The following is a 16765-nucleotide window of genomic DNA, read 5'->3' as shown; positions in this document are numbered from 1 at the left end:
TGGAAGTTTGGAAAACTTCCCAAACGTTGGGTTCGCATCTTTTTGGTGGTTGATAGCTGATGTTTGGGAATCTAGTTGGGAATTCCCGTCAGGATGCGAGTTCAATCAGGATGGTAGACCATGTGCGTGCTCGACCGTGAGTTGTGTTCAGATTGGCAAATTATGGTAAGGCCATGGGCGTTGGTTGATATAGAGGGGGGAAGTATTGTACGACTGCGGGGAAGTCGTAGCATTTTTCATGCGGTCAGATAGTGTGGGAGAGTGTTGTTAGACTGCGGAATGAGCCGTAGCATTCACATATTCATTCAGATAAGTTAGGCTAGGAGGACCAGTTCCTAGGATTGTGGAAGGGCCACAACATGATTAGAATTAGGAAGGGATAGGTCGATGGGGTTCGAGGTGGGGCTGGACCTGAGTAGCCCTAGATAGGTGGGACCTGTGGGCATGGTCGCTCCATGATATGGTTTGGGTGGGACCCGTGGGCGAGGCCCATGTGCTTATAGCAATGTAGGTGGGACCTGGCAAACACCGTTGGGTCGAGGTATGGGATCGGGGATTTTAGGATTTATAGAGCCAAGAGTGGCAATGTGGATAGGGTAGTTTCGATAGCCGAAGTTTTCTTTGGAAGTCACGAGGAGCAACTGGGAGGGTGTTCTTTGGCTCAGCAACCAGGTGGGAATCTGTTGTTCCAGATAGTTGACAGATAAGTTTGGACCTGGGAGGTCTCAGTTCATTTGGAAAATGGATAAGAGGCATCATGATGTTCGGGTAGTAGTAGTGATTTGGGGATTCGTATGTGTGGAGTAGCTTGATGATTGAAAGTGCTAAGTCACTTGCAGCGGGATTAAATAATCTTAGAGTAATTGATTTGACTCTGTTCACAGCTCTCGTCTGAGTCTAACCGTTCCAGGGATGAATCTCCTACTCGAAGGATTATCTGAGCCTTCTGTCAATTATAAGTGTTGTACATTCGTTATGGTCAGTGATTTTGTTTCTGATGATAGCATCGAGATAATCAGGATTGGAAGTATGTGCTTGGTCAGTCATTCGAGGAGGACTAAGCATGGTAAATCCTAACGTGGGTGGTATGTCAGGAAATCAGACCAATGTGGATTTTAGGTTTAGGGAGGTAAAAGTGGTTTCTTTCAAAGGCTCAGGGTTGGTTATCTCCGGATTGTGGTTTTGGCTGGGGTGTTAGTAAGGAACGATTTCGAGGACGAAATCTAATTCAAGTGGAGGAGAGTTGTAACACTTGGTTTCGAAAGTGCTTCGTTACTCGGAGTTGCGACCCAATCATCAGTTTTCATAAGGTTTAGGGCCTTGGGAAAGGAAGGCGTTGGCCCATTTCCGATGTGGGTGTTAGGGGATAAGTGATTCAAGTGTTTGATTGTGTCTTCGGAGGCCAATGGTATAATCGTAATCTGATGATTCGTTCTTTTACAGGTTTTTGGTGTTATTCAGAAGGTTTTAAGTTTTGGGCGTGTTGTTAGGGGCGTAGGGCTTCTCGCCACCTTTTCGTGGAAATAAGGTTCGTTGGAAACAGACCTCGGATGAGGAAGTTATGACACTTTGAAGTTATTGGCAATATTGGTCCCTCATGGAGATGCGTGGAAAGGCCATCCCATGCATGCAAGGTAGCATGTGCGAGAGTACGCCCAATGTAAGTTGGGGTACACCTAGCGTATGAGGGATAAGTGGACACGAGTGTGGGAAGCGTACGCCCAACGTACGTTCAGAGTCCCCAAACCCTAATTTTTAAGGTTAAGCACTATATAAAGAACATTATGTCCTTAAGACCAGCCTTCCTCTCACCCTTATGTAGCTCCCACGAAACCCTAATCCTTCCATGTGTGTTCTAGGAGCTTAGAAGGCCATTAGAAGAGTATTTTAGTGCTTTTGAAGAAGGTGTTCACTCTTGAAGATTCATTAAAGAAGATAGAGCTTTTAGATCTAGAACCTCATCAGCTTTTGGCTCTCATTTGAGGTATAAAGTCTTGAACATGGTGGTTATTCTCTTAGATCTCTTTTAGAATGGGTTTACGGACTTTGTTAGTCCCATGGATGAAGTCCCTTGTGTCCATGTCGTTTTTGGAACTTAGAGTTCCCACTCTCAGTGTTAATTGAGTTCTAGAATCATAAATTTGCCATTTTTAGGGTTGAAATCCACCCATGCATGAGTTAAGGTCACTTTCATGGATGTAGAATGCCATTTTTTGAAGTTTGGGCGTATGTGGGCCATTCAAAGTCACCAAGTCAGTGACTTTATAGGTTTAGACGTTAAGTAGAGCTCAGATAAGTGATTTGGTCCCTTGGTTTGAAGCATCAAGTGCTTAATAGCAAAACGGACTTAACAGAGGAGTAAGCTAGGCGTACAAGCTGGCACGCACAACGTACATGTCACAAACCTAATACACGCTGCGTACAACTGAGTACGCCCTACATACTCAGTCAGAGTGGGTTTCGCACAATTGGTCCTCGGTTTGGGCCATTCATTGGACTTTGCTACTTTAGGCCTTTGTAAGCCATCAAGAATTAGATATTTTGGGCTAAGAATATGTTTGGGCTTTAGGGTAAGGCCCATTAGAGGGATTGGGGCCAATTTAGAAAATTGGGCCATTAGGCCACAAGTGGGCTTGGGAAGGCTAACTAGTATTTGGGCCTTTATGTGTGGATTTAGGCCTTAGTCATGGACTAGTTAGGTTAGGGGCAATGGTCTTTTACCTCAAGCTTCTATTAAGGGATTTTGAGTGGGTGTTATTGTGTATTGATAGCTCGGGGAGTCATCAGAGCAACCGCAAGAGATTCCTTATCGTGAGATTCAATATTGAGGTGAGTTTCCTCCTGTTTGAATGGGTTAAAGGCACCAATGCTGACCCGTATTTATGATTGTATGTTTTCCGGACTAGGGATGAGTTATAAAACCGAAAAACCGAACCGAAACCGGACCGGAACCGGAACCGGTATAACCGGAAAATGTTTAAACGGTCCAGGTATTGGGTTCCAAATTTAGTCTTATCCGGGTTTCGGGTATTTCGGGTACGGGTCCAACGGGTCCGGGTATTCCGGGTAAAAAAACCGGAACCGGTTTTTGGAACCGGATATGTAAAAAAACCGGAACCGAGTTTAATGGACTGGAACCGATTTTTGTCTGTTTTATAAAATTTTTATATAGGAAATATAAATAAATATGTAAAAAAGCTTATAGGTTGATGGGTATTTTATCATAATCTATATAAGTTTTAAAAAATAAATATACTAGGAATATATTTTTGGTATAGAAATTTGTATAAAAAATAGTATCGGTTAAAGATGAAATATTATTTATACATTTTTTATTTAAATAAATTGGATGTAGGATTGGAGATGGTTGTTTATCATAATCTCAATTTGCATATGAGCTCTCATAATAAATAAATAAATAAAACATTCAAGTAATGGAAAACTCACAGAGATGAAGCATACATTCATCTAACAAAATCTCAGCCTATCTCCCATTCCCCTCTCTGATGAACTTTATTTATAAGAACCATAATTTATATGTAATATTAATATTAGATAAATGGTTATAAGTTTGGTTTTATATGTTAAACAATAGTTTAATTAAAATGGTGATTTCGTCATTTGTAGGAAATTTTGAAAAATTGGCTTATACAATCGTTTAAATACATTATATTGTAATAACTTTTGTAATAATTTATGATGTTTTATTTGAGTGAATTTGACTATATAATAGTGTATTTGATCAAAAAGAGTGAAATCGAAAGTTTTATTATTTTTAGTATCAACTTGTTTTGTTGGCTTAATGGGTTAAAGTTCTATAAGCTTTTAGCCTATTTACAGTGGATCTTTTACAAAAAGGTTATATATTCATTTTGTTGTTTAATTATTCTAACTATTTTTTTAAATTAGAACCTCTAATCATGTTACAATTAACTCATTCCTATGAACGTACAGTATTACAATCACATAACTAGAAGCTCATATTTCACAGTAATATTAAACCAACTTTGTTATATCACATTATTTAAAAAAAAAATCAATTTTGTCAATAACCTAAATGTAATTTATTGTTTATTAATTTTTTTATAACGGTTGAAAGATTATGCGATTGAGGTAATTACATATAATAATAATAATAATAATAATAATAATAATAATAATAATAATAATAATAATAATAATAATAATAATAATAATAATAATAAAATCCCGGTTTTCCGGTTCTAAACCCATTTTACCCGGTTCCACCTTACCTTCTTTCCTATTTCCGGGTTTTTCGGTTCTAGACTCACTTTAATCGGTACCATACCCAGAACCGAACCGGAACCGGTTCCTATATACCGGTCCGGTTTTCGGTTCTAAAAAATCTCGTTAAACGGTTCCGGGTTTTCCGGGTCCGGGTTTGGACCCACTTCCATCCCTATTCCGGACTACGGTTCGATGTCGGGCAGTGCCCGATGAATGTTTGTATATATACTTTCCGGATTACGAGCTGATGTTGGGCGGGGCTCAAGGAATGCTTATATGTATGTTCCGGACTATGGTTCGATGTCGGGCAGTGCCCGATGAATGTGTGCATGTTTAGTTATACTTGTTGTCTGTGTGATACTTGTATGTGCCTAGTTAGGGAAGTCAGTATGGGCGGGGTCCGACATCTCACCACTAGCTGAGTGTAGACGGGGTTCCATATCTCATCATGAGCAGAATAGGGGCGGGTCCATGATATGTGAGGCCTTAGGACTGGAACTTATAGTACTGAATATGTTGTCTTTATTTGCTAGCATGAGTATGTGATTTTGATTGTATATGTATAGTGTGCGAGGCCCAGTAACAGGAGGGCTTGGGATAAATAGATCTGTATACCGAGTGGGGCTCGATGTCAGGCAGAGCCTAATGTCGGGCGGGGCTAAGGCTGCAACTATATTAGGCAAGTAATTGACCCGGTTGTGCATGGTCCTTTTGGGTTGCCTTCACCATAGCAACTTGATAGGATGATTTATTAAGAGAGAGTAAATATTATTAGTATATTACGAGAATAATATAAAGAATAATATATTATTAATATAATTCATAGAATTAATTGGAATTAATTCGGTGACTTAAAGAGATTAATTAAATAAGAGGGTATAAACTGTCAATTATTTGATTGTTAAACTTTAGACTGTAAATCCATATAGATATGGATTGGACGGATTCTAGAAGCTAAAGGATAGCTTAAATCTTCCATTGCTTATCTAAGGAATGGATTTGGATAGCCTTAAGAGAAGATTATCCAATTAGGGTTTAGGTTGTAACCCTTAAGGAGTCTACAAGTATAAATAGACCCTATGGCAAAGGGAAATCGGCACTTCATCTAAAGTAAGAGAACCCTGGCCGATTTCCTCCCCTCTCCTCTCTCCTAAATCATCCTCCTTGTTATTTGGTGTTTGTAAGCCATTAGAGGAGTGACAATTGTGACTCTAGAAGCTCCAAGACAACAAGATCAACAAGGAATTCAAAGGTATGATTCTAGATCTGTTTTAACATTGTTCTTATTCCTAAATAGTCATTAGAAGTCTTGGATTCAAAGCATGTTTAATTAGAAAGCCTAGATCCAAGCATTAGGGTTTTGCATGCGCACATAGGAAAGTTCTTATGGCTAAAACCCATCAGTGGTATCAGAGCCTAGCTTGGTTTTCATTAAATTGTTGCTTAATTGTCTAAAACTAAACTGCAAAATTCGATTTTTGTGTTTCTGAGTCATGGACTCGGCAAGTTCCAAAGTGGACTCGGCGATTTGGCCTGACTCGGCGAGTCCCTTGGTGCACTCGGCGAGTCCAAGCGTCAGGAATGGCCAGATTCGGGATTTCTTCATGATTATCTTATGGAAACTTACCTTAATCATATTAGATCAACCCTAATCCGTTTTTTTTATATATATGACTATTATCTTGATCTAATTAAAGATATTTATCAACTAATAAAATATTTAATTTCCTTATATGATAATTAATTAATTATTTTGATTATTTTGGTAATTATCTTGAAAGAAATCTTGAATAAATCAAATATAGATAATTAGGAAATTAATTGTTAATTGAAATTATTTGTTATTTGATCCTCCATGTTTTAAATGCTTAAAACTTTTCCTCAAGTTTTGAAATTTATATTTTGTAATTAAAAGTTTTAATTTAGACAATTTAAATTTCAAACCCTAGATTTTAAAATGTTTAAAATACAACCCTATACTAATATAATGTTAAAGATTAATATATATATATATATATAACTAAAATGCTAGTCTTACCGTTAGTAGGCCTCATTCACGAAGCCGATTTATAAGGTGGGTATAAGGTTGCGGCCTATAAAATGGCCATTAATGGGTGTATACTCACACCCACCGCTTGCTTGATCGGTGGAGGGTCGTTAGCCGAACGGGTAGGATAGGGCAACCTCATCCTCTCATTAAAAGTATAATAGGAAATACAAAGTAACTACACATATTTTAAAATTTCCCAATCTTAGTTACTTTAGGAAAAGTGAATTGATGCAATCCCATGAAATTACACTTTGCACCCTTGCTAAGAAGTTAGTGGAGCGTGTGTGGTTTACCGACACACTAATTGGTTCTAAGCAAAGGTGGCAAAGGGTGATTCATTGTTTATCATAGTTCGATGGAGCGTGTGTGGTTTACCGGCACATCGAATAGGTGATCGTTACAATGAAGGCACCATGTGAATTTGCATGGTAATTCACACCCACTTTGGGATCCTCGGTATCCCAGTCACAAACTAGAGGGGCATATCGAGATTTAAACATGTCATTGAATAGTTTCAATGAATCTCATCCGATCCTAGGAATTCTCAATACATTTTGGACTAATAGTTAGGTTTTATGGTGGAGAATTAGTGAATCGTCATACACTTACCTTCAATTTATTTGCATGTTAGATTACGGCATCCCTTTTCTCATATGCAAATGTTATTGTTGGATCCTAGCCCTAATTTTTCTTATTGGGTGATAATTAGGGATTCAAATTCTAATCTATCTTTGTCCTTTCTATTTGTAGATGTCGAACGCAAACAACGGTGCTGCTAGTTCTTTCACGTTGATGAGCCTTTGCCAAAAGGTCACCTTCGATGGAACGAACTTTATCGAATGGATAAGATAAATTCGTACCATTGCTCACTATGAGGATAAGGAGTATGTCCTCGATGAGAAACTCGAGAAAATCAACCCTGAAATCGCTACTCCGACTGAAATTACAGCTTTTGAAACTCATGAGCGAGATGCAACGAAGGTACATTGCATCATGATAGCCACCATGAACTCCAAATTCCAAAAGTCCTACGAGCACATGTACCCGTACGAGATGCATCAAGACTTATTGGAGGGATACCACCAAAACGCGAGACAAGAGCGTTATGAGATTTTCACTAACATGATTTCTGCTAAGATGGGTCATGGAGAGTCTCTTACCGTGCACCTGCAAAAGATGCAAAGGTATGTCGACCGCCTTCGCAAGTTAAATGTTGACTTTAGGGAAGACTTGGCGATCGACATGGTGCTTCACTCATTGCCTCCGATGTACAATCAATTTAGGATGACCTACCACATGAACAACGAGGAGGTCACCCTAAGCAAACTCCAAGGTCTCTTGAGGGTCGCTGAGAGCAACTTCAAAGACAAGTCTGTTGCACCAACTCCCAATCCACCTGCTGCTCCTGTCTTGGCTATTGGTCAAGGAAAGGGAAAGAAGAGGAAGGCTTCATCTAAGAACTATCGCAAGGTTAAAGCCCGAGATGGTGCCTATTCTAGTGGGACCAAAGTTAATCCCGCTAAGCTCTGCCCTAACCCTAAGGAGGAAGAGTGCCACCACTGCCACAAGATAGGACATTGGAAGAGAAGCTGCCCAGAATACCTACAAGCCATCAAGGAAGGAAAGATCAATCCATCTTTTGCAGGTATATATACAATTAAATCTAACGATTCTAATCATGCTATTTCTTGGGTTCTTGATACCGGTTGTGGTTACCACATTTGTTCTAATGTGCAGGGACTGAGAAGAAGTAGGGATGTGGAGCAAGGAAGAATCAATCTAATCATGGGGAACAGAAGATCGTCGCCTGTGACCAAGATTGGAGTGTATTCTTTAGTGCTTAGGAATAATTTATGTTTAGATTTGAACAATTGTTGCTATTCGCCAGAAATGGCTAGAAACATCATTTCATTTCATGGTTTATATAGACAAGGTTTTAGATTTTCTTTTAATAATGAGAATGGTTCTATTTTGGCTTATCTAAATGGTGTCTTTTACTTTGAAGCTATACCATGTAATGGAATTTATGAAACTGTTATGATTGTTGATAACTTAGGAAATGATGTTTTGAATATAGATTCTTCCACTAGTATGGATAAAGCATCCTTGTGGCATTGTCGTCTTGGACATGTCAACAAGAAACGCATAGCCCAACTCCAAAAGGATGGAGTGTTGGAGTCATTCGACCTTAGGGAAAATGACACGTGCGAGTCTTGTTTACTTGGAAAGATGACTAAATCACCCTTCACGAGTACGTGTGAAAGGGGTGAGGGTCTATTAGACTTAATACATACCGATGTATGTGGACCGTTTAGATCAACCACGAAGGATGGGAACCGCTTCTACGTGACCTTTACCGATGATTATAGTAGATATGGGTATATCTATTTAATCAAGCAAAAGTCAGAAACTTTTGAAAAGTTCAAAGAGTTCAAGAATGAAGTGGAGAATCAATTGGGCAGTAAAATCAAGATGCTTCGATCCGATCGAGGAGGAGAGTACCTAAGTCTTGAATTCCACGATTATCTCAAGGAGTGTGGAATAGTTTCGCAATTGATGCCTCCTAGGACACCGCAGTTGAATGGTGTGGCAGAAAGGCGTAATCGAACCTTATTGGATATGGTTCACTCTATGATGAGTCGTGCTTCACTACCTATCTCTTTTTGGGGGTATGCCTTAGAGACTGCCGCCCATATCCTTAATCAAGTCCCTACTAAGAAGGTTGCCAAAACACCTCACGAGATGTGGACAGGGAAAGCTCCCTCGTTGGCACATATCAAGGTTTGGGGTTGCGAGGCTTTCGTAAGACGTGATACTCACGACAAGCTCGAACCCCGAAGTGAGCGATGTATTTTCATCGGCTACCCGCAGACATCCTTTGGATATCTCTTCTATTAACCGAAGTACAATGTTGTCTTTGTTGCGAGGAGAGGAGTTTTCCGAGAGCGAGAACTCATAGGCCAAGGAGACAGTGGGAGGCAAATCGAGCTTGAAGAGATTCAAGAGTCGATAGATGAAGGAACTTCTACCACTGGCACTCAAACCGAGGAGGAAACTCCGGTTGAACCGATTGAAGAATCCTTACCTCTTAGACGTTCCGATAGAGTTAGAGTTCTACCCCAGTTTTATGGTTTTCATATTACTACCGAAGGGGACACGTATATTAGTGATGGTACACTAATAAATCTTGATGAACCTAATAGCTATAAGGAAGCCATGGCAGACCCGGAGTCTGCGAAATGGAAAAAGGCAATGGATAGCGAGATCCAATCCATATATGATAACCAAGTTTGGAATTTGGTTGATTATGTGCCCAGACGTAAGACCGTTGGGTGCAAATGGATCTTCAAGAAGAAGACAGACGTGGATGGAAACGTACACACATATAAAGCACGATTGGTTGCGAAGGGCTTTACTCAAACTCCCGGAGTTGACTATGATGAGACCTTCTCACCTGTTGCGAAGATAAAATCTATTAGAGTGATGCTAGCGATTGCCGCATTTCATGATTATGAGATTTGGCAAATGTATGTCAAGAACGCTTTCCTTAATGGAAAGTTGGCTGAGGATGTTTACATGGCTCAGCCAGAGGGGTTTGTGGATCCGAAGCATCCGAATAGAGTGTGTAAACTTGAGAAGTCCATTTATGGACATAAGAAAGCGTCTCGCACATGGAATCTTTGCTTCGATGAGAAAGTCAAAGAGTTTGGATTTGTACGAAGCGAAGATGAGTCTTGTGTATATGTCAAAGCCAGTGGGAGTATAGTAAGCTTCCTCGTTCTATATGTTGATGACATATTACTCATAGGAAACGACATCCTGACTCTGCAGGAGGTTAAGTCCTGGCTCGGGAAGTGCTTCGCTATGAAGGACCTCAGAGAGGCTTCTTACATTTTAGGAATAAGGATATTAAGAGAAAGAAGTAAGAGACTAATTGGACTTAGTCAGAACACTTACTTGGAGAAGGTACTAAAACGTTTTAGTATGGAGAACTCAAAGAAGGGAGAATTACCGATACAAAGTAATGCCAAGTTGAGTAAGACTCAAAGTCCGAGTACCGAAGCTGAGATAGCAGAAATGAGCCGAGTTCCATACGCTTCCGCAGTTGGCTCAATCATGTACGCTATGACTTGTACTCGCCCTGATGTAGCCTTTGCGTTAAGTAGATATCAAGGGAACCCTGGCAAAGACCATTGGATTGCGGTGAAGAATATCCTTAAGTACCTTCGGAGGACAAAGGAATGGTTCTTAGTCCTCGGAGGGAGTGATGACTTGAAGGTGCGAGGGTATAGTGACGCCAGCTTTCAAACCGACAGGGACAACTACCGTTCGCAGTCGGGCTGGGTCTTTACCCTGAATGGAGGAGCAGTAACATGGAAAAGTTCCAAGCAGGAAACCGTAGCTGATTCAACGTGCGAATCAGAGTACATTGCAGCGAGCGAAGCATCGAAGGAGGCAATATGGCTGAAGAACTTCATCGGTGATCTTGGAGTTGTACCTGCCATAAAGGAGCCCATGGAGATTTTCTGTGATAACGAAGGAGCGGTTGCCTTGACCAAGGAACCGAGGGATCATGGTAGATCTCGACATATCGACAGAAAATATCACTTCATTAGATATCGTGTAGAAGAAGGACAACTCGTAGTGAAGAGGATATCATCAGAAGATAACCCAGCTGATCCGCTTACGAAGGGACTGAGTAGGGTTAAGCACTTGCAGCATGCTAGGAGTATTGGGCTGAAGGATGATATTAGCATAGATTAGATAGTATTAGAAACGTGTAATAGATAAATGTAATTAACATTTGATGATTAAATAAAGGAGTTTTATTTATGAGTAATGTTACTATCTTATGTTAATTGTTTAGCTATTGTTTCACTTTGCATGTTTTGACTTCCAGAATAATTGAGTTTATTAGGAATAATCGAATTGTTCAAATTGTCCACAATCGTTCATATGTTGGAAGTAGATATGAATGAAGATTGTCATGAATCGGTGCGTAGATTGTCTAAATGGTATTAGACATAGCAAAGGGTTGCTGCGACATTCATGAGTGCTTATGAACTGGTTTTAAGCATTGGAACAAACCCGTGCTTGCTGGAATCACCTTATGGAATATGAAATAAAAGGGTGATCGCAAGACGATAATATCATATAGTCTTAAAACCTAGATATATGGTTTGTTATTTGCTGATTGATTGTACATTGATAATGCGAAAACACATTGGTAACTCAATGTTATAAAACGCATTGTTGTGTATAGTTGATTATTGAATAAGTAAATGCATATAAGTCGAAGTTTATCTGTAACTTTTATCTAAGAAGGTAAAAGCGATATCTCGGCCGCTCGATGATTTGATTTGACTTATGTGTCAGGCCCGGTCAAAACTGAATTGATGTGTTTGATTAAGTTCTATGTCGAATAAATCAGAGATCGAGAAACCTAAATGCTTGACTAACCATTCCATAGGATTGTCAGCATGATATCTAACAGAGGATTGTACGATCCCTTATCTAAAGGACAAGATTGATTAGATTAGAGTTTGACAGCGTCTTTGAGAGCTACGATTGCAAACCGAATTGTACTTGTGCATATAGTTACTAGACTTATCCAAGTGGGAGACTGTTGGAATAGTGTCTAAGGCTGCAACTATATTAGGCAAGTAATTGACCCGGTTGTGCATGGTCCTTTTGGGTTGCCTTCACCATAGCAACTTGATAGGATGATTTATTAAGAGAGAGTAAATATTATTAGTATATTATGAGAATAATATAAAGAATAATATATTGTTAATATAAGTCATATAATTAATTGGAATTAATTCGGTGACTTAAAGAGATTAATTAAATAAGAGGGTATAAACTGTCAATTATTTGATTGTTAAACTTTAGACTGTAAATCCATATAGATATGGATTGGACGGATTCTAAAAGCTAAATGATAGCTTAAATCGTCCATTGCTTATCTAAGGAATGGATTTGGATAGCCTTAAGAGAAGATTATCCAATTAGGGTTTAGGTTGTAACCCTTAAGGAGTCTACAAGTATAAATAGACCCTATGGCAAAGGGAAATCGGCACTTCATCTAAAGTAAGAGAACCCTGGCCGATTTCCTCCCCTCTCCTCTCTCCCAAATCATCCTCCTTGCTATTTGGTGTTTGTAAGCCATTAGAGGAGTGACAATTGTGACTCTAGAAGCTCCAAGACAACAAGATCAACAAGGAATTCAAAGGTAGGATTCTAGATCTGTTTTAACATTGTTCTTATTCCCAAATAGTCATTAGAAGTCTTGGATTCAAAGCATGTTTAATTAGAAAGCCTAGATCCAAGCATTAGGGTTTTGCATGTGCACATAGGAAAGTTCTTATGGCTAAAACCCATCAACTACGGTAACTAGGAGATACGGGCCCCACCCATAATCCGCTGATTAGGAGATACGGGCCCCGCCCACAGTCCGCTGACTAGGAGATACGGGCCCCGCCCACACTCCGATGACTAGGAGATACGGGCCCCGCCCGCACTCCTCTAATCATGAGATACAGACCCCGCCCACACTCACATACATAAACAGAACATACAAGCATCACACAAGCAACAAGTACACAATCTACCAACATAGCAATAACCATAATCAGGTAATGATGAGATACGGGCCCCGCCCACACTCAAATAATAATGAGATACGCCCCCCCCCCCCCACACACACACACATACACACACTCACATCCAACAATCTGATTGATATCTATACCTTGGTAATAATGAGATACGGGCCCCGCCCACACTCAGCTACTAACATATCTCATATACAGGATGACCTTGGTGCCTTGGACCCGTTCTTACTAGAAGAGGACTCACCTCACACTGCTGAAGTCCCGCTGACGAAACCCAAGCTGCTGGATGACAGATTCCCGACTTGGGGTAAAAGACTAATTTACCCCTAACTTAGCTCGACTCAAGCCCAAGGCTCAATCCAAAGGCCCAAAGTCTAATAATGAGCCAAGACCCAACTATGGCCCAATTTTCCCAAACCTCTACATGGTCTTGACTTAAGGCCCAATCCTTTATTCTTGGTCCAACTCTTGATACTTCAAAGGACCAATTTTGCATGATCATAAAGGCCTAATTATGGCCCATCTATGGTCTGATTTATCCAAAGTGGGCCTAAGTCTCTCACATGGGCCTTACCCTAAAGCCCATCTAATTATTGTGGTCCAATTACTTGTTCTTGGAAAGCCCAACAATAGCCCAATCACCAAAGTCCATTAGAAAGGCCCAACACAAGGCCCAAGTGAAGTTAGGGTTTCACATAAAGTGACGATTAGGGTTAATTGTTTCTCACTTAACCCATTAAGGACTTGATCCATTAAGTCCTTTACTCTACTAGATAAATGATATGGAGTAATTTGGCTTAATACACAATCCAATCCCAATGGCCCAAAAGTGGGTCCCAAAAAGTCCAAGGCCCACGCATTAAGAGTTAGGGTTTTCTAAACCCTAATTAGGGTTTCCCACCCAAACATGGTCCAATAGGCCCAAAACTTATCTTTAAGCCCATTAGGGTTTTGCTAGTGCGGCACCACCCACTACCACCTCGGGTAGTGGTGGTCAACGGCGGCTCACGGTGGCGGTCACCACCTTACGGTGGTGATTATGGTTCTTTTCATTATTCTATGCTAATTACAATTAAAATGCTTAATCCAAAATAAACACACACACACACTAACTAACACACACACACACAATCACCCTAGTGGTGGCCGACGGTGGCTCGTGGTGGTAGTAGCTTTTTCCGGAACACTACATCATTGAATAACACACACAATTACTCCATTCCCGGAACAGTAACACAGCCACCCACCTGGTGGTGTTTGGTAGTGGCGGAACCATGGAGAGGCAGCATCGACAACGATTTTTGCGATGACAGCCACCACCTCACGGTGGTGGCGACGATTTCTCTTGGTCTTCTGCCCGGTAACAAGTCAACACACACGAGTGCACGTTGGAGATTCATCTACCCACCTCCACCCTTACGGCGGCGCATGACAATCGGAGAGAAGGGCGGTGAAACGACAAACCCACGACAGTCGGCGGTCGATCCATTCATTTCACCACTTCTGATATTGTCTTATTTATACATATTTTTAGGCAATATTTATTTATATTTTTATTAATAATTTGGTTATTTGCATAGAATAATGGTACTTATAAGCTTAAATTATATTTTGTAGCCAAATTGAAGCATTTTCGAAGAAAGAGACTAAAATTGTCAAAACATAGAACTTTGGAGGTTTGGAGAATGATTAAAGAAGAAACCCACGAAATCTGCTATATTCACGTCGTGAGGTATCTAGATTCACGACGTGAGTAGGAGTATTCTAGAAGATTGACAGTGCGAATTAGATTCCTTAGCCAACACAGAGATCCACTATTCATGTCGTGAGACATATCCATTCACGATGTGAACTGGGAAAAATCAGAAAGTATATATACCCTTATTCATTACGACTTGAAGATACTTTTGGCTGCTTGGTGGGTTCCTAAAGACGATTTGGAGAAGAAGAAAATTTATGGAATTAGCTATTAGCATCCAAGGAGAAGAGAGTTCATAATTAGTTCAATCATTTGGTACTGTAATCATGTCTATTACTTTGATTTGTTTTAGTTTGATTTTGAGTATAAGTAGCTGAATTTAGTAACTCCTATGGTAGCTAGATGAAACTTTAACTTATGGTTTAACTAATTTATTATGGATTTGATTAGTTGGTATTGAGCTTGTGTTTGATTGTTAATTCCTAGCATGCTAATATTTGATTATTTAGTTACTTGAATTCATGTTATGTGCAGCTTAATGATAATTAAATTACATGAACTTAAACCCTAGTGATTTAGTGAACATCAAATTGCTAGAGCTAGGATCGACCAAATCTTAGGAAAGTAATAGAAGTAATTAAATTTAGTTGTGTTAGAGAGCATATGTTATGACTATAATTATGTTTGCCTAAAAAATCTTACATAGCTTATTCATAATCATAACTAATTATGTGTTTGATTGTGTGCGACCATGCATAGTTTTACATGAATAAGTTAAGTATTGGTAAATTTAGACCTAAATTACTAATATAATATAAATTAGATAACCAACTTTGATAATCCATAATTGTTAGCTAACCAGAAAGAAGAAGTGGATTCGAACTAAACGGGAGTTTTTTTAGTAATTGATTGAATTTGTGTTAAAAAGTTAAGCTCATCTAAACTTGCAAAATTAGATAAATTCCATTTCATTGTTAATAATTAGGTTGATTTAGTAGTAAATAGATTAATTAGTTAAAACCGTTCCCTGTGATCGACACTCGACCTACCCGACTATTCTATAATTTGACTAGGTATACTGCATAGGTGCAATTTAGTTAGTTAAGTTATAAATATAAAATTAGGTGTAGCTATTTGCACGCATCAGCTTTGCTGGTGGCTTGAAACAACACGGCGGCAACGACTGCGTCATCCGACGTCTGTGAGCAAGGAAGACACGACAGTGCCACGTCTCGTCGGCATCCACGATTGGCAGTGGTGGCTTGCGTCTTCAATGGAAAGGCAAAATGTTTTTTGTCTTCGCGGTGGCTGTGCGGTGGCGGACGAAAGGATGGGGCACAAGGTGGTGGCGCCGGAGGGAGTGGGAGGTGGAGGTGACAGCTGGGGGGTTATGCCTTAGGGTTAGGGTTTACATGGTTTAAATACTCGGTTCCTTCAAAGATATTTCCATTATAACAATTATGGTCCCCCCCTTCTAAAATCATTTCCAATTCACTCCAATACTTACCCTTTTAACCCCATCTTCTGAAATCCCTTACAAATAAAGTCCGAAATTTACTAATCAGCCCCTCTTCTACAAATTGTTCTCAAATGAAGTCCATATATTACCATCCAACCCCTAAGCTTACAAAATCACTTCAAATTGATACCCAACAATTCACCAATTAGTTCATGCCTTCAAAAATGTTTACGAAACTAATCTGAAACTTACACTTTAACCCCCCGACTTCTAAAATTATAACCTGTGGCTCCTGAAAGCCAACACCCCACTAATAATTATGGATTTTAGGGAAACTATTCATATTAATTTATCTATTTATTTATTTAATAAATGGGGTGTTACATGATGATGTTTCTGTTTTTTTTTAAATGAAATTTTTACTCGGTAATTCTTGGGACGTTACAAGAGTGTAGTGAATATTAGTAATACTCAATGATTCCTATACTAACCAGCTATCTTGGTCTACCTAACTAACATTATACGTATTAAGACAATTAACATAATGATCATGCAATTAACTACCTAACAATTATCATCTAGTTCGTATTATGACAAATTTGATCAGGTCAAATGATCTCAATGGTCATGGTAATCAATTTGATGCACATATTTGGTTGTCTAACGCACACATACATATTAAAGTCAACAACTTT

This window comes from Lactuca sativa, chromosome 4, assembly GCF_002870075.4.
Source record: "Lactuca sativa cultivar Salinas chromosome 4, Lsat_Salinas_v11, whole genome shotgun sequence".
Taxonomy (NCBI): Eukaryota; Viridiplantae; Streptophyta; class Magnoliopsida; order Asterales; family Asteraceae; genus Lactuca; species Lactuca sativa.
The sequence above is the reverse complement of the archived record's forward strand: the minus strand, read 5'-3'. Positions refer to the sequence as shown.